Genomic DNA, 27,797 nt, shown 5'->3' with positions numbered 1-27,797 from the left:
GCAGGTACTCTGCTACCCTTCCCTTCTCCAAAGCCTGCCCTCTTAGGGAAGATTCACATTTGCCTCTTTCCTTGAGGTCAGATGTGGCCTCCTAGCTGCCTTTGGACACGTTGTCCCATCCGTTGAATGACTAATTCTTGTCCAGCTGTCCTTTGTTTATGCTCCTCTGTGGTTCACTCACATGATGGACCTGCTGGTCTCCTGACCAGCCAACCCACAGAGAGACACTGTAGGCGGAAGGCAGAAGCTGAATCAGGCATAGTGCTCACAAAAGAGCATTCATGTCCCTTTCATCCTTCTATCTTCCTAAAGAACATAATCCTGTATTCTAGTGAGTTTCTTCCCATAAACAGTCTCTCTTAGATTTCTGTTTGTTGATTGTCTCATGCTGATAATAAAAATGGAACACCCCCCCCCAAAAAAAGGAACACCCTACCCCCCCCCCCCCGCCGTACCCCTACATTTTAGAAGTTCCAGGTGACCGAATATATGAAATGGAGAGGACTAGAGGCGGGATGCCTTGGCCAGAACCACCCCCCTGCCCCCAGTAGTTATCTTTTGGCTTTTTTTTTAAAGCTGGTTTCCAATTTTTTTCCCATTAGCGGTTATTAAGGGCTTTTGCATCAAGAGACCATGCCTACACTAGCATGGGCAGTGTCAGACCAAATGTGGCAAATTTAGATGTGGCAAGAGGTTAACTGTTGACCAGAAGAATACTTAGTGCCTTAGGCCGTGTGCTAATACTCGGAGCCTTGAGGAAATAATCCCTGATTGAAAACCATCAGTGACTTTGCATTGTGTGTGTAAAACTCCAGGTTACACAACCGGCTTGCTGGGCCCTGCCGCCCTCTGCAACTTTACCTCCACCCCGGTCATCTCACTCCTCTGCTGTCATAGGGGCAGGGGCCCTGTTCACTCGCTCTGAAGCCGCAAGCTCTCTCCGGCCTCGGTCCTGTTCCTGCTTGTTGGTGCCTTAGCTGGAAGCACTGCTTCCCCATCCCTATGCCCTTTACTCACTTCTTCCCGTCCTTGAAGTCTGAGCTGAAATTTCACCTCCTTAGAGAAGTCCTCCATGACCACCATATCAAAAACAAGCCCTCTATGTCTGTGTTCTCTTTCTCTCCTCCGTAATAGCATCGTATATAATATGTAATTATTTTACTTGTTTGATTTTTTTCCCCTTTTTTCCATTATGCTGCAAATTTTGGGATGATACGTGCCGTATTTGTCTTCTGTACCCACGGCCTCGCATGCTGCCCTGCAGATCACTGTTATTGAGTAACTATGGTCAAATGAATGATTTCAGACCTGTGGGGTTGAAAATGCAAACAAAATATGGCTGTAATTGACTTTGCTAAACTGCTTATTTTTGCCCTGCTTTGGGCCCTCCTCCTTTCTTGTGTCTAGGGATATCACTTCTTCTACATCAAAACTGCTTAGTGACATTTAAGGGCCTGTGTCACTCAGTTTTATGGGATTAAACTAAGGAATTCCATACACTTTTGCTCACTTACTTTTATGGGTTATATTAATCATATGGTGAAATCAGTCATCGTCCATCATGTAAATTTTGATAAAAGAAAATATAATTTTCTGGAATTTCCCCTGTATAAAAGTGTTTCTAGGAAAAAAAAATGTTTCTCAGTTCAGGAAACTTTATAGACTCTAGAATATACCTGTGACATTTTTTTAAATATCACATGATTGTATTTTAAGGCTTTTTAATTTTGGCTGTGCCACCCATGAGCAGTGTAGCCTTTTAATTTATAGTGTGGAAACTATGGGATGAATGAGAGATTAGAATTTGGCCCAAAGATATATTTTGCTTGGCCACTGCAATTACTTAAGCATTTTAAATTTTTAATGCTTTTAGACATTGTATTGGTCACAAGCACAACTAGTTGCCATTGTTTTATACTAGTCTGCTTCTCATATTTATATTACTTAACTGAGCTGTGTAGGCCTTTGTGTTTGTAGCCTCCGGCTTAGAACTTGCCCAAGAATGAATCTTCAAATGATCCTAAAAAAATAGATATATGTATGTGTACATATATCTATATATTTAAGTGTACATATACCTAAAAGAATTTACTAAGATAATATAAATCACTTGTGTTTGGAAGAAATGACATATTATACTGCAGGAACCAGCAGTCTTGGGTTCTAATGTCAGCTGCCATAAATTATTTAGCCTTAGAAAAGTTTATTTTTAACCTTAAAATCTTACTTTTTTTTTTTTTTTCACTTGTAACTGAAAGTTTGGTTTTGTCTATTGACTTCTATGATGTCATGAAAAAGGAATTAAAATCAAGATCAAGATTTAAGAAATTTAGGGCATCTGTGTGGCTCATTTGATCAAGTGTCTGTCTTTGGCTCAGGTCATGATCTCAGGGTTCTGGGATCAAGGCCTATGTTGGGCTCTCCACTCAGCATGGAGTCTGCTTGTCCCTCCCCCTCTGCCCTTTCCCATCACTTACGCTCTTTCTCTCTCTCTCTCTCTCAAATAAATAAATAAATAAATAAATAAATAAATAAATAAAATCTTTTAAAAGAAAGATTTAAGAAATTTTAACACAAAAGACAAATTCAGGGGTGCCTGGGGTGGCTCAGTTGGTTAAATGTTTAGCTCTTGGTTTCCACTCAGATCATGATCTCAGGGTCCTGGGATGGAGCCCCGTGTTGGGCTCTGTGCTCAGGATTCTCTTCTTCTCCCTCTGCCCCTTGCCCAACCTCCACTGCCCGCTCCCCCCATGCTCTCTCTCTCTCTCTCAATTCATAAATAAATAAATCTTTTTTTAAAAAAAAGACAAATTCCTACTGTCTCTCATTCAGCTTTCCTATGAACCACTGCTTCATTTAATACAGGAGTTACAGGCAGCCTGGGTGGCTCAGCAGTTTAGTGCCGCCTTCAGCCCAGGGCCTGATCCTGGAGACCCAGGATCGAGTCCCGTGTTGGGCTCTCTGCCTGGAGCCTGTTTCTCCCTCTGCCTGTTCTCTCATGAATAAATAAACAAAATCTTAAAAAAAAAAAAATACAGGAGTTACTTCCTCATCTTGTTTGTATATCTCTTGAATTTTTAACTTTTATTTGTAGAGACTTTTGGGGAATAATTCTTTCCAGTAGTCCTTCTATGTTTGGAGTCACTCTGATATGACTTATTATTAGTTTGGAACTCCTGTTCCAGCCTCAGCATTTTATGATTATTTGCCTTTTCATGCTACTGTCTGTCTCTATAGGTCATGGGCCAACATGTACACTAAACACTGGACGCATACGCTAAACCCTGTAGAACCCACACAGAATAGTTAGTACTGCAGTGAGGGCAGCGTTCACTGAAGAAGGAGAGAGGAGGGGGTTTATTTTTCATTCAGCAAATTCTGAGGTATGTCTAAGAGGATGTTAGAGCGATATATGGCGATGAAATGTAAAAGTGCTGTAGGAGAAGGAAGTATTGTGAACAAAGGTATTAAAGCAGGGAAAATTGGAAAATGTAATCTGCAAAATCTTGGGTTAGTGTGAACATATTCTGTGGTAGGAGGAGCTGTGGGATATCAGTTTGGGATGATATCCCAAATTTACATGCATTTGAGAATTCAAGGTTAGTAATTTGGGAAGCCGATACGTGAGATTATGAGTATTTTCCAAAGGCTCTATTCCTAGAACTTTATTAATTGCACATGATAGAAACCCAACTCAAACCCAATTCAAAATCACTTAAACATAAAGGAAAATATATTGGGTCACCATATGACTGAAATTTCCAGAGTGGTTTGACTCTCTGCACAACTGGATCCAGTGGTTCAGTGATGTCATTAGACCTTTTTTCTTCTTGACTCTATTTTCCTCTGGTTTGTCTTTATTCTGGAGCAGCCTCTATGTGGATCTCCTCCAGAGCTAAGCTTATATCCCACCAGTTAAGTTACCCTATCTGAAAGAGAATAACTCTCTTGGTGGTTTTAACAAAAGTCCCAGATTCACTGAAATTACTTTTTTTTTTTTTTTTTTTTAAATCATGTGGTCTTCAAATGTGTTACTTTGGCAAGAGGCCCCAAATATTGTGATTGGCCCCAGTGGTGTCAGCCCAATTCAAACCATATGAACTGAGTACCAGAGAGCAAAAGGGAAATTATATTGCTGTTATCCAAAGAGAGAAAAACAAAGTTTTGTAGGCAAAAAAAACCCATGGTGAATACTATTGTCATACATGGGAATGAGGTAAGGTTAACTGTGCAGAGACAGTTATTACAGCCCTGCAGTATGGAGACCATGGATGAGAGTAGAGATGGTCAATAGTGAGTTTCTGAAAAAGACCAATGATAATAGGAATGGAAAGTAGTAAAGGAACTTGCCACGTGAATGAAATTTGTGTTGAAATGGGTAAAGGGAGTAAGAGGTCAAAACTTCCAGTTATGAAATAAATAAGTCACAGAAATGAAAAGTACAGCATAGGGAATATGGTCAATAATATTGTAAAATACTTATCGCCGTGAGCATCTAATAATGTATATGATCATTGAATCACTTGTGGTGCACCTGAAACTAATATTATATGTCAACTATATACTTCGATTAAAATTTTAAAAAGTTTAAGAAATTTATGTTGTTTGCATTTCACTAGTTAGAAAATTTGTCTAGGCTCTGAACTGAAATTTATCTTTGTCTTGTTCATAAGAAAAGAAGTTGAGATACAAATTAATTTAATCTAAGAGATCACAGTTAAACTACTTTAGTGGTTATAATTATTTTTAAAATAGCTTTGCGAATTGTAAATCATTCCTATTAGCCCATTAAATTGGATCAGTGCGTTTATTTTGGCAGCATTTAAGTTACTCCATGTACTTAAATGTAGCAAAACTTCTTTTTCTTTAAAAATTTAATTTAATACTGCCTCCTTTTTCTATTAAAATATTATGTATATATAATCCCTATTATATATACATGCATGTGTGTACATAACTCATATAAACACAAATAATCAGTAAGTGATTGATTACTTGGTATCAATTTCTCAAACCTCTCTCCCATCTCCCCCCCGCTCCCCAAATCAGGTATTAAGTGCTTCTGTAGCGTTCTTACACTATGCTAGATCTCAGAGTGAAAATGAATGAGTAAATTGTGGTTGATCTCCGACTTAGTATCTAGTTCAGAAAAGCCAGTCTCTTTCTTAGTGGTTTGAATTAATAACACATGCATTTGAAGAATATATGCTATGTACCATACACAAATAATAAAAATGTGAATAAGGCAATATGCTGTAGGAAATAAATTTCTCCTCTTCGATATAGTTCTGTTTTTTCCCTCTCAGATTTTTATTTTATTTATTTTTTTTCGGTAGTACTTAGACAATGTTCACTTGAATCAACTTTTCTACAGCAGTCCTATACTGAAATATTTCTAGGGAAATCCCCCACACTTAGCAACCTGTCTTTTAGTATAGTATATCTGAAATATAGGGGATTTTTAGCCATAGTTTCTCTGTGAATTCAGTTTTGAGGCAGATATTTATTTGTAATACAGGACTGTTTTGGTGGGTTCCAAGATTTTCAGAAAATGAAAGTGGGGAAGAATGTGAACTAGTTTTTACCACTTTTTTTTTTCTCCATCATGAGCTTAAATACAGTGAAAAAAATTTCACAAAATCCGATTATATTAAAGGCATATATTATTTATGTGTGTGTAGCATTTTTATTATAGTGTTTCTCATTCAGATGTAGTGATTTTTAGCTTTCATTTTATAACCTTGCAGAGTGTCTTCAGTTTTCTCTTAGGGAATTTGTAACTTTTTAAAACAGAAATACATCAACTCACTTTTATTGAGAAAAATGTTTCTCTATACATACCATTTTATAAGAGGGTTGTTGCCAAGATACCAAACAGTAGCTTAGTGCCATTGCTACAAAGGTTTAGGAGTTCTTGACACTTGCAGTTGGTAGAAATGAATAGATTGTAACTTGTTCATAAGGAGTGATTAGGAGAGCTGTGTAATCATTTTCATAACAGTATTCTTATTTTTTCCAGTGTCCATAGATATTTAATGATACTCATATTTTATTTGCACCATTTTTTGAAAAATGTAGGAAAACGAAGAGAAGCAGAGGTTCAGAATTGAGGTCATGTTTGCTCTGAAATTTGAGTAGTGATTATTAGGTAAGCAGCATTTATGCAAGTAATTATTTTCATTACTGTTTTTGGTATTTAGAACTTGGGGGAAGAACAAAGATGTCACATACAGAGGCATCTACACAAGAAGTAGAAGCACTGGCAGTTTTAGAATCGACCTACCTGAAAAACATTTGAGCTTTGGAAACATGATCTTAATACTTGCCTTTTTTCAATCGCTTTTATTTTAGATAAAATGCTGGCAGATGGTAGTGATCCACTTGAGCAGTGTTGAGTTTTCTCTATTTTTTTTTCCCCTGGAAAAAAGCTTCCAGAAAACTTTTTTTTTTTTAATATGTTCAGCATGCATATGTTTTACATGTATTAACCAGTATTAAAAATGCAGTTCCTAATTAGATGTCTGAAGCTGAGAGGAGCTGTGGTGAAGACCAGCCTTTTAGAAAATTATTGAAAAAGAAAGTTTTGATGAATAGGTTGTTCATTTTTGCTATTGCATACTTCTGCCCTGTTTTAGAATTTCACTGGATAATGTCATTTTTGATGATAAACCCTTAAGTTATTGATGATGTCAAAACTTGGAGAATTCAGAATATTTACATTCTATTATGACCTGTTCTTTATTACAGCAAAGAAGTTAATACTTTTGTTACTTAAGAATTTAAGCTTTAGGTGGACATGAAAAATTATAAACTTGATATGTCTTAGATTTGGGAAAATTGTAGGAAATCTCTAAAGTAATATATTGCATTCTGTTTTTTTTCTTTCTTTCTTTTTATGTTTTTTTTTTTTTTTTCATTTTAAAATGTTGGGGGTGGAGGGGAAATCCCTTTTCTCCAAGTTTATCTGCATGAGTCACCTGAAATCTTCTAATAGAGTATAATTAAATGGTGCTATTTGAATCAGTATTTCCATGTTTGCAATTTAGAATGTTCAGTTTGTACTCATCAACATTCATCTACATTTCTGTTTTACTTTTCACTTTGTCATATAATGTTTTTTTCAGCTGATAAGCACATCTAACCGAGAATGACTTCTGGTTTTCACTTACATGGAGCGTCATTTGTTCTCTCACTTAGCTTATCTTACTGACTACTGTGGCGTTTGTTTGCGACTCCAAACCACAGATTAGACACATAGATATTGACTCATCCTGACACAAATATTAGCCCACACAGTGGGAATTCCTTCAATGTTTGGGCATTCCTAGGATATATGATGGGTTTTGATTTTCTTCTTCATGCCCATTAGATAGTATTACAGAGTAGCTATGACAGAGAGGGAAAGAGAACTGGGCTAGAAGGCAGGGAGTCAACTTCAAGACCCAGTTCAGCTGCTCACATATATAAGGACAAGTCACTCATTCTATATCTTCTGCAAAATGGTGAAAATAACAAATAATATTCTTCCTGTTTATCTTCAAGACTTGATATGAGGATTCATTAAATGTTATCTCATTTGATATCATGTAAGCTCAAGAGTAAGGTAATATTGTAAAGTTTGAACAGTTTTAGGTAGAATTTGTACTGTTCTTCTGTGTGTCTGATTTTCTCTGAGTTTTTTCTTTTTTTAAGTTATTCAACCTCTAGCCTTTAGTATATCTGTTTTAAAATGTAAGTTAGAGAGATGACATAGAATTAATTCTTTAATAAAAACATTGTTTGGAGGGTATCCGGCCCCAAACCACAGTATGCTGCTAAATTTGTTCTTCCATCAGGTGGTTTATGGTGATAAAGTGGGAAGAAATGGTAGAGGAGATAATTTTTGCAGATTTTTGGTCTCTAGTTTATTGAAATTCTGGTATCAGTTTTGAGTTATAGCTAAATAGCAATAATCAATGGCATATAATGGGTAGTGATAATGAATTAAAATAGTGGTCAGATTTATATTTTTGTAATTAGATAAATAAGTTATTCACTGTTTATTCATTTCTTCAACTAACATTTATGTGATGATTCTTATTTTATAAGGCATTTTGTTAGATACTCGGTTTGAAAGTGTGTTGAAAGAATGCTCCTTTATGAAAAAGATAAAATGGAAGGTGGTTCAATTGCGCCTTCATTGAGTAATGACTCAAGTGTCTTTAAAGAGAAAACAGGTTATACAGTTGTCTCATGGATCTAAAGATGTGATGATACCTGGTGCCTTTCTATGGAACAGCGGCGTTTCGTATCCCAGTGATAAAATGATTGTGACTTTCTAACATAAAGTGGTTATTTCACATATATGGCATCATCTCTTTGTTTAAACCCCAAGGAAAAGAATTATGTGAATATCTGAACATGCAGAATTTTTACATTAATTTTAATAAAAAGTAACAGCTGAACATCATAACTGCCAAAATATTAGATAAGTGGAAATAAATGTTCCAATATATTTTCTTGAAGTTGATATGAATTTTAGGAAACATAATAAAAGCTTCTTTTCTTGTTCACAATAGAAATAGCCATTTTAGGTCAGCTGTGTCACTGGCTACCATATTAGTACAGATCATTTAGCTTGAAAATATCTGTAAAATTTAAATATGTCCAAAGCTTTTTATTAATAGATAAAAATTTTAAGACCTCGTGTATATTAGTTTTGCATTTCTTTTCCTGCAGAAATAGGCCTTTCTTTTTATCTCTTTCAAAAATCTCTGAACACATTTTTAGCCTTTGACAATTGGGGCCGAGGGAAAATGTGCTGCAGGAGAGCTGGAGAGATATGTTTGACTAGCCTGTTGCTGAGAGTGACATCCAGCCTGTTCATTTACCTCACTTTTTTTTAGACAGTCTACTTAAATTATTCTTTGTACCTGGTAAAGGAGTTAACCTAACATAGATACTCCCAACTACTTACAAGCCTGCTTTTCAGTTCCCACCTTCTGGATCATTCAGAGTCCTCTTTCCATCCATTTCTTTCACCCTATACTCCAATATTTCACCAGAGCAGCTCACTAAGTAACAAACAATCATCAATAGCTATTAATAATGCTTTAGTTTTCGTCACTGCTAACAAGCAGTATTATCCATTCCATTATCCTTGGACAGTTTTCGTAATGGTATAGAAGTGGCCAGTCTGAATGGATGAGTGGGAAAAGAATAAAGTTTGTAAGGTAACAGATAATTAACTCGTGGGTTTTTGAACAAGCGAAATTCAAAGGCAAATATCCAAAGTTTATTTTACTCTGGTGTCTTACGATATTTAATATTGCCCTTTTCATGAACTTTTAGAAACAAATATCATCATACATTTGCCCAGGAAATATTTTATTATTATTTATAAGTTCCCTGAGGGCAGAGGCTTTGTCTTTTTCACAACTATTCCCAAGGTCTAATTCTCAGTCTTCAGTGAATCTTTGTTGGATGAATGAATAAATAATGAAGATCCTAAAGAATGTCAATAAAATTTATAAGACCTATACTTTTAGTTATGTGCAATGTTTCATTGTATTTATTTACAGATAAGAGATACATAGAAGAACAAGACTAGGGGATCCCTGGGTGGCACAGCGGTTTAGTGCCTGCCTTTGGCCCAGGGCGCAATCCTGGAGACCCGGGATCGAGTCCCACGTCGGGCTCCTGGTGCATGGAGCCTGCTTCTCCCTCTGCCTGTGTCTTTGCCTCTCTCTCTCTGTGTGACTATCATAAATAAATAAATAATTAAAAAAAAAGAATAAGACTAGCTGACTTTACTGTTTAGCAGATGATTTACCTATTTTACAAGGTATACACTCCCTATTTTCTTTCTCTTCTTTCTTTCTTGTTCTACACATTGCAATGTCCTATATATGGTAGGACATACCATAAAAGAACTACTTTTTAAAAAAAAATTTACATGAATATCATGCCTTACTTTTGCAGAAACATATATCTCTTGTTATATAATTAACTGTTTAGTATAGTGAATAAAGTAGCTATTTTAGTGGTTTTCACTTTTCTGTTTTGGATTTTTTTCAAGTAGCAAAAAAATATGTTTAATGAGTTTGAAGCGCGTCAGGTAGAATTTGTAGTGATAAACAGGAGCTATAAGATGGAAATAGAGACTTTTCTTTTTCTGTGATACAATGGCAATATACACAAAATGGTTAGCAGTTATTAGTTCACTGGCAAACTGACTTTAGGGAGTACAAATGCAATGGGAAAAGTTGGTTTCATGAGACATGAACTTCCTAGAAGGTATTAAGCCCAGGACTCTCTTGGAAGTGTACAGATATGATGAGAGAAGAGAATGGGAGAGGAATAATAATAATAGTTTATGATCTCTGGAGGTTTACCTATTGGCAGTGATGTCAATTTACATGATCTACTTTGTAGAAATAGCCTTATCACTGTTTTTTGTTTGTTTGTTTGTTTGTTTTGTTTTTGTTTTTGTTTTTTTTCAGGGAGTACTGCTTGACCTTTGTAGCCCTTTTGAGCTACAAAGAAAAATACTCCCAACTACTCACAAGCCTGCTTTTCAGTTCCCTCCTTCTGGATTATTCAGAGTCCATTTTCATCCATCCCATAGTAGGATATACTCCCAATTCATCCCTAATTTTTCAGTTATTTTGCTGTGTTCCTTCATATCACTAAAAATTTTGTCATCATCTGCTTCTTGGAAATGTCATCAATTTGGTCATCTTCTTGTCCCTTACTCTCTACTAAATTTCTTGACTCATCCTTGTCAAAGAATGCCTTAAATATCTTGCACTTTAATACAATATTCTGTGGTTTCTTCCTTTTATAATCCTCTTTTACCACTCAACTGGAGTAAAATAGGAATGTCATCAGTGATATTCTCAAAGCCAAATTAATATATTGTTTTTGTGTGTCATCCCCCCTCCCCCCACTTTTCTCAACTCTTTCTTGCTTTTGATCCTTTTAACACTTTTTTTTCTTGACATTACTTCTGGCCTTGACTTGAAGGGCAGAAACCTTCTTGACCTCTTTAGATCATGACAGCTAGTTATGCTTTTGTTCCGTCATGTCATTTCTCTTTGCCACCTCTTTTTAAATTACGGCACTGTTCTGTGTCTTGTTGTAAACCGTTTTATCTGGATCTTTTCTTAAAATTTTTCAAAAACGTACTAGTGTAGTACATTAGAGTAATCACCAGTTCTTGAGCATTTTCTCTGCAACAGACCCGATAAACAACTTTAAAATGTTTTATCTCATTTAAAACTGGCAGCAGCCCTGTGAGCTGCACTATTATTGCCACCATTCAATAGATGAGGAAACTGAGGCCAAGAGGTTTAATTATTTGCCAAACATTATAAGGCACTACGTGTGTAGAAGTGGGATCTCATGTAGTCCTCTATGACTCAGTAGCCCAAGTCCGTAACTGCTACTCACCATCACTTCTCTTCTGACATCTGTCTTGGTAGCCTTTGCTGCCTTCCCCAGGTAAGAACCATCACTTCTTGGTATACACTCAGGTTATTAATCATATATTCTTAACCATGAATTCCTCTCTTCTATAGAGGATACACTTTCCACATAGGGCAAGATACCATGGAATGCCTTCTCTTAAAATTTAACTTTCCCTCTTAAATTTCTCTTCATCCGTTTCTAGTACTTTGGGTCTACTATTCCACTCGCCATCCTGTTGTCACCACATCATCAGTCTGAGTTAGACATCCAGTCATTGTGCTTCTTCTGACACAGTGCTGCTAAAGAAGATGCTCTTAAGCAGCCATATGTTGAATATGACCTGGTCCTCATGGTTACAGCTGATTGGGAATGAGATGGCTTGTTACCCAGAAACAGCCATGTGATAGGTAGGCAGGTAAGGTGTGACATGTTCATCTGAGAAGAAATCATCTAAGCTGGGTGGATTCTTTTCTTGGGGATTTGAATGAAGAAATATAGGTAAACTGGGGCAGTTAATAGGATTTGTGGACTAAGGCTCCTGAAGCAGGATCCATAGAGTCCCTAATGGGTCATGTGGCCAGGTGAAGTAAGAGGAGAGCAAAAAACTCTATCAGTAAGCGAAAATAGATTAGAGAAAACAAAACAGGTGCCCAGTGAGGGGAGATGCCATGAGAAAGATAGCTTGTATCTTATGTGAAGGAGGTGTGCAGAGAACAGCTGGTCCCCAGACCTCCTCCAGACAGCTTTCCAGTTCTTTTCTCAGCTCTTATGGGAAACTTCATTTTATTTGAGATAATTTCTACCCCTGTTTCTTGGTCTTTAAAAAGCCTGGGCTAGTTCTTATTAAGGCATCAGTGATTATTAGTGACTTATTGAATTATCTCAGCTAAGACAAAGTCCCTGGAATGCATACTTTCTAGATATGATTCTACCCATATTATGTTTGTTCTGTTATAAAAGGTACATTTTGATTTCCTTGGTTTCAGCCATCCCCCCAGCAGTTTTCATGAGTAATAGTACCTTGGGATTGCCTTGATTCAATTGTCAAAAGATTTCTGTCGCTGCTGCATATTTTTCTGACAAATAAGTTCTTACTCATATCATTAAAGAATGACCACCTGGTGCTTTCCTTCGGAGGCTTTATCCATCTTGAGTATATTTTCTATTCTGCTCAAGGTAACCTGCTTACTTGTCATAGGTACATTGGGTTTCCTATGTTTGATGGGAATGAGTGGCCATAGTACAGAAAAATTGAAACATAAAGTAAATAGATGATATTTTTTAACCCTTTAGCAATTATACATAAATGCCCAAAACTGGTTCTGTTTAAACTTTGCCTGGTTCTTTACCAGTCCAGATTATAGTGAAACAAACTGCATACATATCATTTGTAGCTCTACATATTTCACTGGGTACTTCTAAAAGATAACCTTTCTTAAAAAGATAAAACTTAAATGCAATACCATTATTACCCTGATAAAAATCCTAAGTAATTCCTTAATATCATTAAATGCTTCTAACCTTAAGACACTATCTTTACCATAAATATGGCCAGAGTATGGAATAAAGAAAAGAGACAGCAATCTCCCTGAGTCCATAGCATGCTCATAATGCTGTGTGTGAGTGCTTGCCTAATAAAAACTAGCTTTTGTTCACAGAGCTGAAGTATGATGCTTCTTAGTTGAGGGATGATTAATCAGTGTTAATTTAGTGGCCCATTTAGTGTCTTCAGTGCTTTGTATTCACTTAGTTTTTCCCTATATCTTACACGTTGCATTGCATTGTAGAAATGGTGCTCTCTGGAGTTGTGCAGAAGAAAGTCTGTGCTGCCACAGGGGGCAGCCCTGCCTATATTTGGGCCCTAGGCATCGACATTTATATTTAAATACCTTTTAAGTCTTTCTAGTGTGCAACCAGGCTGGTCTAAAGTATACTATCTGGACTTAGTACAAATAATAGTATTATCTATTATACTTTATCTTTACTAATGCAAGATTATAAATATAAATATAACTCAGTAATTCTGTTAGCTTTGTTCACTTACTGGGTATCTCCTTTCTTTTTGTTTTGTTACTTTTAAAGGATAATTATAGTAGTATGAAACATTCTGTCCACATAAAAGCTTATTGAAGAGGTTAAATATTCTTGCTTATTAAAGAAAACACTAATTGGACAGATTGCTGTTTTAATAATTTTAATTATTTTTTAATCAGAACACAATTTTTTAAAGGAGTGCTACGATTTTATAGTTTTTTTTCACTAATTGAGTGATGTAAATATTCAGATTATTATTATTATTTTTGAATAGTTGGTCTACAGATGGGACAGAAAAAAGATGTAAAAATTTCATGCAGTATCATGAAGTTTATAAGTCTTGGTCCCTATCCACACCTTTACTGATCCCTAAATAATCCATCTAGCTGTGTGTGTGTGTGTGTGTGTGTGTGTGTGTGTGTGTGTGTATAGTTATTACATTTACCATTTGCCAAAGGATTCAGCTTAAGGTCATTAGTTTTCTTTGCACTCTTGCATTCTACTATACACTATTATAATTCTACTTACACATTTAACATGAGTTTTTCAAATCTTACTTGCTAGGAAAGGAAACTGACATGTTCAGAAGCCAAATGGTTTGTTTTCAAAAAGCAAATTAGTGGTAGAATTGGTTAAAATAGTAGCCTGTAGTTTATCTCATTCAAAAGCACTACTTTTCAGTGTCATGAAAGCTTAAATTTTAAAAATATTATGTGTTGCCAGTCTTTTGGTTTCACTAAAACAATATGTTTCTAGGAATTTTTTTTTAAGGATTTTATTTATTTACTCATGACGGACACACACACACAGAGAGAGAGAGAGAGAGAGAGGCAGAGACACAGGCAGAGGGAGAAGTAGGCTCCATGCAGAGAGCCCGATGCGGGACTCGATCTCGGGACCCCGGGGTCACGGCCTGAGGCAAGAGCAGACGCTCAACTGCTGCTGAGCCACCCAGGCGTCCCTAGGAATTCTTTTCATAACTGTTTAATTTGCTTGGCTATCTCTTATTGTACCACTGTGACCATCTCTATTAGTTTCTCAAGGCCTCTGCAACAAGACTTATTCTCTCACAATTCTGGATGCTGGAAGTCCAAATTCAAGTATTGGTAAGACAATGCTTCCTCTAAGGGCTCAAGAGAGGAATCCTTCCTTGCCTTTGCCTACTTTCTGGTGGCTCTCTGCAATCTTTGGTGTTTCATGGTGTGTTGTTCCATCACTGCAATCTCTGGCTCTATTGGCACATGACTTTCTTCTCTGTATGAAGGACAGAAGTCACTGGGTATGGAGCCCACACTAATCTAGCATGACCTATCATAACTTGATTACATTACCAGAGACTATCCAAATAAGGTCATATTTACAGGTACCAAGGATTGGGACTTGCACCTGTTTTTTGAGGACAGTATTCAGCCCATTACAACATCATCTTTGAATTCACTGTGTCATTTTCTGCCTCTTATTTCCTAGATATTAAGTAAATTTTTATTAAATAAAGGACTGTCTGGTACCATCATATACATACAGTAAGCCATAATATAGTCATTATTTCTAGAACTAGAAGAAGCAGTAAAAAATCATATAGCCTATTCCTTCCATGTGAAAGGTGATGTATTATCTTTAATTTATTGCGAAAGCAACGAAAAGGTTTGAATGACTTGACTATAATCACATAGATATTGTCCACTGGGTTGTAGGGACAACATTTTTATTATTTACCTACTATGACCGCATTTGTGATACTTTTTTTTTCTTCTTAATTAGTGTTTTTAGATTAATACCTGACATTATGATGGTATGACCGATATTAACATAGTTAGGACTTCAGAACTCTTCTAATCAAACTGCTGTTACTTTACAAATGAGAAAACAGAGGTCTGAAAAGGTTAAGTGAGTTGTTGAAAACCGGGGGTAGGTGATGACATTTCTGGGTGGGTCCTGAGTGTTTAGTATTGAGTTCTATAATTTGAATCTAATGTGGCAATTTGATAGCACCTAGAGGACACTGATAAAAATCAGTAACAAGCTTGAAAATAAATACTGAAAGAATTTGGAATAATTTAAAAGCAAAGTTAAGGGCTGATTTAATTAATCAGCAGTATTGGTCTCTTGCCACTGAAGGCAAATGTAAAAAAACAAAACAAAACAAAACAAAACAAAAAAAACAGGCTCAAACACCAAGAAAAGCAGATTTGGGTTTTTTGTTTCCAACTGTAAAGATTGATAGTGGGATTGTTGAGCATTGTCATCGGAAATTTGAAGAGGAATGATCTCAAAACCAAATGAAAACAAAACCCACACAAATCCTCTTACTAGTCTGGTCTTTACCTGGAAATCTCAATTTTTTTTCAGATCCATTTCTTTGCATGGTTTACTCTTGACTCAGGTCACAACAGTATTCTCCTTTCAGAATGAAACTTTAAATTTATTTTACAAGGTGAGATTTCCAACCACTGCAGCCCACAGTCTTTGAATCCTCGCGCCTGGTTTTTCTCTTTTCTATAAAACAGTTCATGAGGTAAATGGCGACTTTCAAATCTCTAACCTTCAGGCTACAGCATAATATTCAGACCTCAGACTTCCTCTAGATGGATCAAAGCTTTGTGTCTCCAGTAGGATCCTTGATGCCTTCCAAGACTGAGGGCAAAAGGAAGAATTCAGTATTCCCATCTACTATATCGATCCATCCTCTGCTGGGTTCTGGCGTGGCTTTGGCTAGTCAATGGATTTTCTAGGTATGAATGAGTGTTCTGTCTCAATTGTTTCGAATACTTCTTGTTGAGTATGTTCTGTGACCAACTTTTCTTTATTTACTGGATGCTCTGACAAAATCATGTTGCCTGCGTGTCACTTGTATATAACTATGTGCTCTTTTCTATGGACCGTCTTTCTTATGTCTATAGCCTTGTCTTTTCATAAATACAGGCAGTTATAAGCTCCTAAGTTTCTATTTTATTTTTAAAAATATGATATAACCTCTTTTGTAAGTTATCTAAAAACAGAACAACTCAAAAAACCCAAAATAAATAATTAAGCCTTGCTTGTTCGTGACCGTACATACAAGTGGTTCTCCTTGGCTTGGTAAGGAAGACAGTTGGCAATCAGAAAGTTCTTAAACCTACTTCTTACTATTGTATTCAGTGAGAATTTCTTAACACCAACCAGTGTTTAAAACTTTAAGGCAACAGCTCTGGGGACTTCAAAGGCAAGTCTGGTGGTTAGCCCTCTTTTTAGTTGTCAAACAGGGTTGCCACTGCCTGTGTTAAGCATTAATTAAGAAAGAAGTGGACATGATGGATTAATATGGGCCAGTTCAAAATACCGAGCATCTAAGCTTTCTAGCTGGTCTGATGAAAAAGTTAGAGAAATTCTACATTACTTAATTCTATTTATACTTTGTAGGTTGTTGGCATTGAATTTCTCTTGAAAATGATAACTAATCAAGAGTTATAGAGATCCCCAGCAGATAGTTATGAAACATATCAATACAGACCCATGTATAGCTTAATGTATTTATTTTCCATATTGTCATTGACTTGCCATGAGATTTGGGAGAAATAGCTTAACTTTTCAGGGCCTTAGTTTTCTTGCCTCTTAAAATGGGACAAATAATATTTACCTTGTAGTATAGGGTGAAAATAAAATTAAACCAAATAAGATAATGCATGTAAGGAACGTAACGTACCTGGCACAATGTAAGTGGCTCACAAGAAGGTACAGTATTGCTTGTATAGCACTGTACAGCTTTCTCACATACTATATCATCCCATTTTGTCCCTTCTCACATACTATGCCATTCCCTTTCAAATGAAACTATGAAGCTGTCAGAGGGATGGTGGTAGCACCTTTCTTAGGAGAAAGCTGTTTTAGAGAATGATGAGTCCACAAGGCTTGATAGTGGGTTGAATGCTTAGGTTTTCTGATTCCTAGATCCCCAGAAGCATTAGCCTTTTCCTCACTTTATTTAGACTTCTAGCTTCCTCCTTCACTCATTTAAGGTTCTAGCTATAGGTGTAAGGGGTTAAGGGGGCCAGGGCTTTAATGGAATTCGTAATGCCTTTAGGTCTGTATGCAAATGAAATAACAGATACTTAAAGGACTTTGGAAAATAATTTCAAATGCTAAACAAACATAAAACTGAATGTTTCTTTTTAATTTTTTTTTTTTAATCATGAGAGACACACAGAGAAAGAGACAGGCAGAGACATAGGCAGAGGAAGAAGCAGGCTCCATGCAGGGAACCCGACGTGAGACTCAATCCCGGGTCTCCAGGATCAGGCCCTGGGCTGAAGGCAGACGCTCAACCACTGAGCCACCCAGGTGTCCCTGAATGTTTCTTTTAATTATTTTGAGTTGTAACATATATTCTCTTAACAGCCACATTTTCATTACTGCTTGATAAGTTAGAAATATTCAGAAAACAACCAGTTCCAAAAAAGAAAACAAAAACTTCCTATAGGCATTTTTTTGTTGTTGCTCTAGTTCCTGTATAAGTCTTGTCCAAATACTTTATTACTAGCAAATTCTAAATTGCTACTAAGGCTTTTGTTGAAGAATTCCTGAGAATTAGAGTTACTTATTTTTTGTCAGAGGAACTGATTTTATTAACATGTGGTAATTAAACCAACACTTTAGGAATTATGAGCAAATGATGTAGAGCACTGCTGGATTATCTGTTTTCTTTAAGTTCACTGAAAGAAAACATTCCCAGTAATTATTAACACTTGTAGAAAATCTTGTGAAAAATCGGTGGAAAGTATTCTGCTCTTCTGCGATACCTGGGATTTAAAAAAGAGAGATTTGTCCACATTATGCAGTATGGTGCACGTTCAGTCTATCTGCACGTACTTCCTTCAATGTAAAGGACTTGGGCAGGTGTTATTAATAAAAAATAATAATAAAAAACCCTTTCTATTTTAAATAAGGATGCTATTCTCTCAGCTTTGAAGCTCACACATACTCTCTAACTTACCCCAGCTTTTGTTCATCTGGTCTTTAAATGGCTCCTTTCATGTGGTCAGCCCACGAGCCATGCGTACTGCCGCTCAATCACGCCACTGTACGTCGCCATCATGAGGGTGGTTTGCATGATTTGCATTTCCTGTACTGTTTGAGCTTCAATGAGCTCTAAGCGCCACGTATGAGGAAACCACTGCCAAATAATGCAATGATTTAATGATTTTAGTCAAACCAGATGAGTTTGTGCTGGAGACAGGCTACCAAGTCAGGGGTGGGGGTTGCTGGGGGGAGATGTTGTCAGGATGTCCTATTAAAAAAGGACTCTCCACAATGTCCATACATGCGAGATGCGGATTTCTTAACAAATCAGGTCATGTAAGAGAAGAAGGTCACTTTTGGGGAGATAGCACTGCTGTGATGAATGACCATATGCATGTTACTCTTAGAAAATTCAGTCCTTTAAATTTGAGTTACATCATGCGACCAGTGTATTTATTTATTGTGACAATAATGGATGTTGATAGCATTATTTTCCCAACCACACAGAGTTAAATTCAGTCAAAATTAAATACATTGATTACGTGCCCCCTTGTCCTATAAAAGAAAGCTTGCATTTTATTAAAAAGTAGTTGATAAAAGCTGTCGGACAACTACTACAGAATTGGCATAGTGGGCCAATGAATAGTTACTAAAGTGGGGAAGAAAAAAAATGTACCAGATACTAGTCTTCATGAAAAACATAGACAGATGGGGAGACAGACCTATATGATGCCACAAATAGATGAATATCTTGTAAGGATTTCAAACAAATGTTGAAAGATCCAGTGAAATTTTAAAAGTTGGTTTAAAAGTATATCTTGTGCTTATAAATAGTGTATTTATTTCTGCTCACCTGAAACCCAACCTGTAAATCGTTCATGAAATATTTTATCAATATTAAGCAAAAAGAATGTAGACTGAATCTATATATAACCACAGAGATATTAAAATGAACCTCATTAATAACATTGACTTTAATTTTTCTTAGACTTCTTACACTTAGATATGGTGTTATAATGCCTACAAGAAAAACTTGAGCAGAAATCCTGTTAACCATTAATTAATAACAGCCTCAAAGATCTCCTATTCTTGTTACAAATAATTGAAGAATATTTATTCTCTTTACCCATATAATGTATACTTCATGAAAGTGTACCTGCTTACGTGCTGTGGATGCTCCTCAGTAGTTTTTAGTTTAGTACCAGTTCACTCGATTATATCCTACCAGCTAATCAAGTGTCTTTCATGCATGCCCTACAGCAGTTTTAAGATATTCTAAAGAGGAAGCTTCAAACCCACAGGTACTTACTGAGGAAATTATTGTATAATTATTTATATTAAGAAAAGGTAGGCAACTTGTGTGAATGAACAAATAATATATTATTATATCTACACTAAAGTGGTTTTGCATGTTGCATGTATCATGCAACCATTTAAGCCTAAGAACATTTTTCATATGCTGAGGACTGGAGTGTTGAAGGCCAGCCTTTACTTCCTTTTTAATTCTCTTCTATACTTTCTTTGCTTATTTCTACTTTTAACATTAATCTTACCTTGATATGTGATTTAATCCTGATCTAATGCACAGTTTGGCACTATTGTATTGTTACTAGAATATCTGCCATGGGAAATCTTGAAACAGGGATCACTTTTTTTTTCAAAGTGTCTGAATTTGAAGGAAGGAAGATTTGTCCTCCAGAGCTCTTTCAAGTATTCAACTTGATACGCTCATGGATAATAGTAGAATGTTATATTTTAGATAATGTCATAGCTGTTACATAGATTATTGAAATTATTATTGCTTATTAGGTAAATTAGCTTTGAGAACATTAAGCTTATTACCGGAGATTTTAGCTTTATGTAAATACATTTGAATGATGAATAATATTGTACCAACTTTTCTTTGAATGTTCTTCTTGGTTACTTAGTTCCTAAGAAACTATTTTTTGAATATAAAAATAAATTGTATTTTTAGATGCTTAATCCCAGGAGGGAAAGAACACATTTTGCATTAGTTGTCTTTAATTTATTAAACAATTCTGTAATGCACTCTGTGCATAGATCATGAAAACCACTGGCACACATTTTTCTGACCTCACAACATAAGCTGCACTCTTGTGGCAATCCCAGCAAATGTGTTTATAAAGATTCCAGAAATAATAGTCTTGTGACTAAATAAGAAACAGAAGCTAAAGGGAAGAGCCAAACAGATACCTATCGGTTTCCTTGAGTTTAATCTGATTAAAAACATGGCTCTCAAAAACATTAAATACAATGTCATGTCAGAGAGGCAGTATATGATAAATATAGTTCATGACAGGAAATCGTTATTAAATCAGCATTACTAGCGAATCTGTTATGGAAATTTCCCTGTAAGTTAGTTAAGGCTCCCCCATTTTTCACCTCCAGTGCATCACTATACTTTTCTGTTTTATTGTTAAGTATATAATTTTCCGTTGACTGAAGGGCAGTTTTCCTACTTTTAAATGATATACCTCTTTATTGGTATCACTAATCAGACATGGACTGGCTCTTCACTTAAACCAAATAAGCCAATATACAGAGTGAAAGAGAATCTGTACTGGTCATTGGCCATCGTGACCTAAACATGACAGACCTAATGGCAGCAACCTCATGGCTCTTAACAAGGGCAGGGAGTTGTTTTGAATGAGAAACGCAGCAACTTGGTTGAATCTCAGATTACTGATAGCCATCTAAATTTAAAAATAGTAATTAATTCACATAAAAACAATGAGAACTTCGTATCTTCATCAACTTTAAACTTCATCAGGATCACATCATCTTTTCTCTTTGCTTTGAAGAAATACAAGTACAACATTAGTCAGTATAACCCATGTATTTGTAGCTAAACTCAGAGTGCTTTAATTTTTTAACAGTTCAGAAAGCATTTTTAAAAAATATTTTTACAACGCAAGAGGATTATTTGGCTGACTTACATTAATGAAACATTTTGGCACATGTTAAAGATTTCATCGAGCTATTACAACCACCCCCAAAAAATCTTGGTTTCCATTTAAAATGTCACCAATGTGGAAAAAATACCATCAATCAAATTTCATATCTTCTAACTAAAGAGAAAAAAAAAGTAAAATAAAAAGGAAACAAACAGTGAGTTTCCAGTGCATTTTTGGCTTCCCTTAAGGAATTCTGACTTAGATATTGGTCAGTTATCTGTGGCCTTAAGATTACCTTTTTTCTTTTTTTTTTTCCCCTTTTGGTTCCATTGTATGCTTTCATCTTCACAGGAATAAATCCACTGAGCAATATTCCTAACTTTATGCTGCTTTAGTCAGACACTGGGAATGCTTCAGTTTTTGTGAATGAGTACAGTAAGAGAAATTATTTTTCTGGAGAAACACAGGGGCCCTACTTTACAATAAAGAACTACAAAATTGCGTATCATTCTTTTCTTCTCTCTTTAAAATTATTCTTAAGGCCTTAATGGGAACAAAGACCCCCTTCATAGGAAACTTAAATACTGAATCCTTCTAAGAGTTTAATCCAGGAAGAAACCTGTGTGCAAGTTGCATAAACAACACTGGGACTCTTATCTATTAAAATTTAGCCTTTTCCCAAGCAATACATTACGTGTAGAAAACAAAGAAGTGGCTGTTGCCTAACCGTGCTCTCGAGTTCTATCTGTCTGTGATTCTTGTCTAATGAATCCTAGCCCTTTCTCTACTCTCTCTTTGCATCAGAACTATTTCACTTTTGAGTCAGGACAAGTGTCCTAGCCCCATATCATGAAGGTGTTTTGAACCATCTCCCTCTGCGCTCATATATGTGTGGAGTAAAGGGACGGCTCACTGTTCTGCTATTACTTACCTTTAGGAACATTCAGCTTGATTGCCTCATGCACCTGCTGTGGAAAGGACATCTAAACCACAGTAGAAAATGGAGATTAAACATGACAATAGTTGGAGGTTTGGCATTGAGGGTACTGATAAAGTCACATGTGTATGATGATACAACTCTTTCACAGAAAAACTACCCCAGTATCTTCTTAAAGTTTCTCAGCAATGGTTTATTTATAGGCTGTGCCAGAGATCACTGCAATAGTCACATACCAGCCTCCAGGAACCACTGTGTGGAATAGCAAAGCCTAAGTGAAGTGGCGGTGAATATTCTTAAAACAATTGGGTGAGCAAGGCATAATTATATTCACCTAGCATATATGGGAATGTGCTGAGAAAGATTAAGTCATTTGTGCAAAGATAGGCCACTTTTAAGTGGCAGGCAGAAGGAAAACCGAGGTTTTCTGACTTACTTACTCTCTTTCTGCTCTACTGTCAACAAAGAAATACACTGTATGACCTGAAAGGGAGAGGGTTGTTTCACTTAGAAGTCACACTGGTACTCTTGCTGTCGGGGTGACCTTAATCTAGGAGGCTTTTAGCTCGGACACTCTGGCTGGTGGAGGGTGTAAGTATTTCTGTTTTTCTAATTCACTTACTCAAAATGCCAGCTCTGATGACTGAAGTAATCAGGGAAGCTTTGTGGGGAGATAACATGTTCCTCTGACTCTTCCTCCTTTTTACCGAGGAGCCAGAAGTTACTAATTAGGGATCAGGGAGAGAGATGAATGGAACACTAACCTTCCGGTGACCTAAGTCATCCCTGAAAATGTGGCAGAATTGGATCCAACTCCCTGATCAGAAGCTCCACGTTGACTCTGTTTCTTTCGCCTTCCACGGGCTCCTCTCTAACCGGCCCATTTCAGGCTCTACATTTCTCTGAGGAACGTCGTAGGATTTCGGGTACCTTTCCTTTTCTGGCTGCCGTTGCAGCCAGTTCCTAGCCTAGGTCGCAGGCTGACTGGTGAGTGGGTGCTGCAAACTGAACGGAGCCCAACAGGCTGCAAGGCCGCAGGACACTTGTCCCTGTCAAGTGAAGGTGGAGAGGCTTCTGTCTGCAGACAGCTGAGGTGCAGAGCGAGGCATTGAACACACATTTACAAATCAAAAGATGGTCCTCCAGGGATAGAACATGAGCAGCGTGCTGCGCAGTTTCAACGTGCATGTCCATGGGTGTCCATAGACGGCGACAGTCATAAAAGCAGAAAGCTTGCATCCTCTGGAAACAATGACCCCGGAGGCCGTGCCCTTCACCTTAGTAACGGTAGATGACGGTTTTACAGTGCCTCACTTAGGTCTACACGATTTCATTTTTTCCTCATAGCAAACCCTAAACAGCAAGTAGGCATGAACAATCCCCTTTAATATATCGGGTTCAGAAAAGTTGTGCTGTGCTCAGGTTACCCATTAGGACGTTTTTGAGTTGAGATTTGAACCCATGACCTCTAATGTAGCAAATGATTTCCCCCTTCGCTATGCCAATGCCTTTGATTCTCAAACAGGATGCATTTTTATTCTTCCCTCCTTCCCTTCTTGGTCTCACAGAATTATATGCCAGTCACTATACGAGCACTGGGTAAACCGAGGTGAGCAAAAGAGCCGTATTCCCCACCTTTGTGGAGCTACTCTGTACTTCTTAGCCTGGCGACCGGCTTGGCAGTCACCAGCCACATGTGGCTATTTATTGGGTCTGTGAGATGTGGCTGTTCTGAATTGAGATAAGCTATAACAGTAAAATACACACTGAATTAAAAGTGTTTAGTTTGAGTAAATACAATTTTTTCATAATTTCTGCATCGATTATATGCTGATAGTATTTTAAATGTGTTGAGTTAAATAAAATATATCATTAAATCTGCTTTATTTTCCTTTTTCGAATGGCTACTAGAAAATTTTAAATTATATATATCGCTTGCATCTGTGGCTCACTCATTTCCATTGGATAGCAGCTGTGACCTAAGGGAAAGTGATTTTGTAGGGTTCATTCAGCAGTTGATAGTATTTCTGTGGTTACATTTTTTACACTGAAACATTGGGATCATTTGAAATTGTCCTGGTGCATGCTGGTCTGGATCCCAGTTTACTTTTTCCCCAGATGCCTACCACGCTGACTCAGCACCATTTATAAGTTCGTTCATCTTGTTTTGAGGGGCTACCTTTATCATATGCTAACTCCTTGTATGTATTCTACTTCTGGATCTGCTCTTCTTTTCCATTGGTCTGTGTCTGTGTTTAAGTCAATGTTATAATTGCTATTTTCGAGATGTTAAAGTATTTTGAAATGTCTGGTGAGGTTAATTTCTATCTCCACCTCCAGTTGATCGTCGCTTCTCACCCCACCTCCAACAGGATTTTCTATGTTGTTTTCTCAGTGTCTTTAGCTACGGAAATTAGGATCCCTTTGTCCAGTTTAATATAACCAAAAGCAACCTTTTCAAAATTGTGATCAAGACAAATAAATGCAAAGAGAATCGATATCTATTTATGTTAACTCTTCATATCCAAGGTAGTGGTACAGCTTTTCATTTATTCATTCATGCTTGGAATCCCTTTAATAATATTTTAGCATTTTCTTCATAGAAGTCTTACCCATTTCTTAAATTTATTCCTAGGAATTTTACCTATGTATGTATATACTACTGACTATGCAATCTTTTCTCACGTGCTTGCTGTATATACATACATACATATTTATGTGTAGATATGTATGCTATATATATCATAAAACATAATATTTTAATATTTTAATAGTTTAAAAACATACTAATTTCATAGTCTGTAAGCTTACCAAATTCTCTGATTCTTTGTGATAATTTGTGATAAATTTGGTTGATGGTCTTGAGCTTTCTAATCTTATCCACAAATCTAATACATTTACTTCTTTTTTCCTTTTCCTTTTTCTTTACTTTTTTTTTTTTAATCTACTTACTGCTTTCCTGTTTTTCTTTTTTTTTTTTTCTCTTCTCTTCTCTTCTAATTCTGTTGGCTGGTTCCTGGAGCACAATGCTAAATAGTAGTGGTGATAGTAAGTATTTTGCCTTGTTTCTGACTTTAATGTTTCATCTTAAGTGTAAGGCTGGCTTTCAAGTTGAACTGAACATATTTTATTATGGTGAAAAAATGTATTACTATTTGAAGAGTAACGATTTTTTATTGAATTAAAAAATCATGAATAATTGTTAAATTTGTTAAATGTCTATTCATGATTATGTGATTGTTTTTTCTCTTTAGAGCCATTGAAATGATGAATCTTATTGATTTACTAATATTGAACCATGCTTGTGTTTTGAGGAAAAAGATCACTTGTTCATGATGTTTTACTATCTTCCTATCTTGCTAAGTTCTGTTTGCTACTATTTTATTCAAGATTTTGGCATCTATTTATAAGTGAGGTTACCTGTTATATATTGGTTTTGTTATATTCACTTCATAAAAATAAAATAATTTGGAAGTTCCCCACCCCATATTAATACCAGTTTAAAAACAAATGGACTTCTCTGCTCTTTAAAAATTTGGTAGAATTTCCCTGTGAAATCATGCAAGCTTAGTGCCTTTTTTGGGTTGGAATGATGGTAGTGGATCCTTTTTGGGGGCAACTTTCTCAGTCTCTTAGAAAAATCTATTTTTGTTTGTTTAGATTTTTTTTAGATTCTCTACTTCCTCTGGTAGTTAAATTTCTTTTTCTATAAAATTGTGTGTTTGTGTACGTGTAGTTTTTTGATGTTTAGGAAGGTTCACTTTTTTCTCTTATTGGTTATCTTCATAATTAAAACTTTGTATGACACCTGAAGTTCACTCTTTTTTTTTTTTTTTTGAGAGAGAGAGAGAGTGAGAGAGAGCACAATTGGAGGAGGCAAGACAGAGGGAGAGGGAGAAGCAGACTCCCTGCTGAGCAGGGAGCCTGACTCAGGGCTCAGTCCCAGGACCCTGAGACCATGACCTGAGCTGAAGGCAGACACTTAACCAACTGAGCCACCCAGGTGCCCTTATTAATTTTGGGGTTAGTATCTATTAGTTCTTTGTAATCAGTAATGATAAAATTAATGTTACCACTTATCCATTGCTCTTTCTCTGTCATATAAGTTCAGTCAACATTATTTTTCTTATTTTTTATCTACATATTCTTTATTTTTTTAAAGAATTATTTATTTATTCACGAGAGACAGAGAGAGAGGCAGAGACAGAGGCAGAGGGAGAAGCAAGCTCCCTGCAGAGAGCCCAATACGGGAATCTATCCTGGATCCCGGGATCACACTCGGAGCTGAAGGCAGACACTCAACCACTGAGCCACCCAGGGATCCCTACCTATAGATTCTTTAAATGGGCATATACTTCTATAATTGGATTTGTAATCTTTCACTGGTTTCTGAAGACTACCAGCTATTATAGTTAAGGCAATAGGTGAATCTGTTCTACCTCCCACATTTCTTTTACTTTTCCTCCTACAGTTTTATTATATCTTCATAGTCAAAGCAAAGGCCTTTCAATATCTTTTTTTGCCATCCTAATTCCTGCATTGGTTTTGATTTTAGTTCTATGGCTACATGTATTTGTTGGAAGACTTCCGCTTTCAACTAATATGAAATAAACAACTAGATTTGCTTTTCCATCTGAAACAAAGAAAAAGTGGACAAACTATGCGAGACAATTCAAATGTAACATCAACCAGCAAAGGGGAGTGATCTCTAAAAGAAGGCACTTAGATAGGGTGGGCCCTCTGATTGCTCCAGATTTTTGCCTTGAGTTTCTAGGTCCTGATGCAAGGAGGAGGAATCCAGGGAAAGACTAGTAAGCCTATGGAGTTGAGGAGATGGAAGTAAAAGTCTAGATGGGAGGAAGAAATTCCAGAGTACTGGAATAAAGAAAGCTGCTGAAAGGACGGACTCTGGAGATCTGCAGATGGTCTCAGTTGAGAATCTGTGTACAGATGAGTTTGTATAAGTTAGGAAACTTTCCAGGCCAGAGAAAGAACCATTTGAGATGATTAAAAATAATTCCCATTCTCACCTGCCAAACTAGAAAACTTCATGATTCAGTCAGGGCTGCAGTTTCAACTGAGGGTGAGCTGGAGAAGAATCTGCTTCCAAGCTCATATGCTTGTAGGTAGTATTCAGTTTTTGTCAGATGTTAGAGTAAGGGCTTCAGTTTCTTGCATGCTATTTTCCAGAGGATACCCTCATTCTCTTGGTATGTGGGTAATCCTAACATGTCTGCTTATATCCTTGGAACCAGAAAGGGAGTCACCTTGAAAGACAAGATGATACAATGTTGTATACTATAAGCAGATACACCCTGTAGCCTATGCTGTATTCTGTTGTTTAGAAGCAAGGGGTCAATCATGCCTACACTCAAAGGGGAGGGTTACACAGGGCATGAATACAAGAAGGTGAGATCATGGGGACCACTTCAGAGTCTGTGTCTATATTAGTATTTAGAAGAATGTCT

General features: G+C 36.5%; 1 protein-coding gene across 22 annotated transcripts in view; it reads left to right on the top strand.

Moving 5' to 3' along the window:
• GTDC1 (glycosyltransferase like domain containing 1) overlaps window positions 1-27,797 on the top strand; it is a 427,409-nt gene that overhangs the window by 132,545 nt on the left and 267,067 nt on the right. The window lies entirely within an intron of this gene.

The sequence above is a fragment of the Canis lupus genome, chromosome 20 (assembly GCF_048164855.1).
Source record: "Canis lupus baileyi chromosome 20, mCanLup2.hap1, whole genome shotgun sequence".
NCBI lineage: Eukaryota > Metazoa > Chordata > Mammalia > Carnivora > Canidae > Canis > Canis lupus.
The sequence above is the reverse complement of the archived record's forward strand: the minus strand, read 5'-3'. Positions and strand labels throughout refer to the sequence as shown.